Genomic DNA, 2,560 nt, shown 5'->3' with positions numbered 1-2,560 from the left:
TTTCCTGATCCCCGGTGGAAAGTACGTAGTTTTGCCACTGTTTTCGATAGGAAATAATGACATTTACCCATTAGACTGACATGACAATGACAATTTACCTTTTCTCCCATTATTCATTGTAGGTACATGGTTATTGATTGAAGCAGTCAATTTCAATGAGTGAAGAAGACAGGAAAACATTTCCATATGGCGTCACCGCCAAATAGCTTGGGACAGATTGGATGCATTTTCCAGTTGAGAAACCGACCAGTTTCACAGGGAATTCGGCGCGAACTTGTCTTAAAACATGTTTGACACATGCTCTAGTAAAGTGCGCCCCAGTAAACCGTTAAAAGAAATGACATGACAAAATGCGCAAAAGATCCGAAAATAGGATGCATGTGGCATATGATGACGCCTGACGAATGCCGATGCACTTCAGCTGAGTTAGACCCAACGTTGCCGGACGTTTCAAAATGTCTAAAATATATCATTAACCTTCCCGACCTCTAGCTAGAAGTCGGGCTGTGCAGTGACAATAGTCAATTCACCACAGTGTCAATTTTCCATGAGGAAAAATCCACTTTGCCATGAACCAATTTATGTTATTCATTATTGATTACGTGATATTTCCTTAACATCTGACAATTGTTATCTAGTAACCGACCAACATGCTTGATTAATATTTACACCTAGATTAACTTTCAGAGGTCGATGGCTTTCATTTGTAAAACGAGCACGCGTTTGAACTTATTACTTTCCAACTCATTAAATCATCAATGTTTATTAATATTATTTGGGTAAATTCTAAAGTTTTTCTCAGTTAGTTATGGCTGTGAGGCTGCAGCTAGTTTATCTGCCTTTTACCCATCTGATCGATCAATCAATCATTTTAGCCAGGTTATTTATTGTGCAGATGTTATCGACAATTCCAATGATATAGAACATGTCGCTATTTATGGAGCTCACTAAATCACATTGCACTTAATGGATTTGGGAGACTTAGGGGAATTAGTCCACTTAAGTAGGCCTCTTCTCGCTAGCATTATAGAAACTTACCGAGTTTTTTCTCTTTACAGCAATTTTTCAACACCCTGTATTGTCCGACTTTTGATCATCTTAATTCCCCGATTGAAAATTTTATCGCCCTGTATAAATGTGAATTTTCGAACTGGTTCATGGCCTGACTAACCAGACTCTTCTGGAGTATTGATAGCTTGATTATAAAGTAGATTCTTTAAATAATCCCCAGCGTCGATCCAATAGGTTAAAATCAGGACTGGGTGCCGGCCAATTTAGCGGCTGAGTTTAAAGAGATAAATTCCGCAATCCACATTTAATAGCAAAATTCCAGATATCCCGAAACCGATTAGTGTTCGATATGTTTCCCACTTAATCAATCAACCGACTGTCTTTCATTGCATTGATTGTTGATTTGAAGTCGAAGTGAGCGCTGACTTCAAAATGGCGCACTTACAGAAAGTGAATTCTGACAGAAACCGTCGTGATAAACCCGCTTAAGTTACTTCAGTTTCTTTGAAATGCAGTTTGAAAATTTTGCACATCTGCGTCGACAACGTTTCGATTTTCAGTTTGGCATTTAATCGTTTAGGACTCAGGAAAAAGTGTAAAAAGTTTAGATTTTCAGTCATCAGAAAATTTTCAAAAATTTCTCAAAATTAGGTCTGATTTTCGTAGCGATTTACGCAGGCCGGAGTTTAGCATTTACCTCCTGTGTAATTTGCGAATGAAAAAAATCAATTTTGGATGCATGCATGCAAAGTCATTTTTATCAATGGACAACGTTTCGATTTTCAGTCAACATCAAAAATTTTTTGAGATTAAAAAAAAAATTGTTTGTGGCTTTTGAGGTTTGTTTTGTGGGGCAGAGTTTGGCATTTAATCGTTTAGGAACTCAGGAAGGGAGAAAATTGCTTTGGCAAGTACTTTGTAAGGCTAGGCCAGCTCTACAAGTGTAAAAAGTTTAGACTCTCAGTCATCATCAGGAAATTTTCAAAAATTTCTCAAATTTACGTCTGATTTTCGTAGCGATTTACGCAGGCCGGAGTTTAGCATTTACTTCCTGTGTAATTTGCGAAGGAAGAAAATCAATTGTGGATGCATTTTGTGGGACAAAATCCTTTTTATCAATGGACAAAGTTTCGATTTTCAGTCAACATCAGGGATTTTTTGAGATTAAAAAAAACTTGTTTGTGGCTTTAGAGGTTTGTTTTGCGGGGCAGAGTTTGGCATTTAATCGTTTAGGAACTAAGGAAGGAAGAAACTCGCTTTGGCAGGTACTTTGTAAGGCAAAGCCAGTTCTACAAGTGCAAAAAGTTTAGACTTTCAGTCATCATCTGGAAATTTTCAAAAATTTCTCAAAATTACGTCTGGTTTTCGTGGTGATTCGCGCAGGCCGGAGTTTAGCATTTACTTCCTGTGTAATTTGCAAAGAAAGAAAATCAATTTTGGATGCATTTTGTGGAGCAAAGTCCTTTTTATCAATGGACAACGTTTCGATTTTCAGTCAACATCAGGCATTTTTCAGATTTTGAAAATTGTGTGTGCCTTTCGAGGTTGT

General features: G+C 37.4%; 1 protein-coding gene across 2 annotated transcripts in view; it reads left to right on the top strand.

The window, feature by feature from the left end:
* LOC109540778 (retinoic acid receptor RXR) overlaps nucleotides 1-2,560 on the top strand; it is a 35,904-nt gene that overhangs the window by 11,564 nt on the left and 21,780 nt on the right. The gene's annotated exons all lie outside the window — the stretch shown is intronic.

Source organism: Dendroctonus ponderosae, unplaced genomic scaffold, assembly GCF_020466585.1.
Source record: "Dendroctonus ponderosae isolate FM_Combo_2020 unplaced genomic scaffold, Dpon_F_20191213v2 Dpon_F_20191213_11, whole genome shotgun sequence".
Taxonomy (NCBI): Eukaryota; Metazoa; Arthropoda; class Insecta; order Coleoptera; family Curculionidae; genus Dendroctonus; species Dendroctonus ponderosae.
The sequence above is the reverse complement of the archived record's forward strand: the minus strand, read 5'-3'. Positions and strand labels throughout refer to the sequence as shown.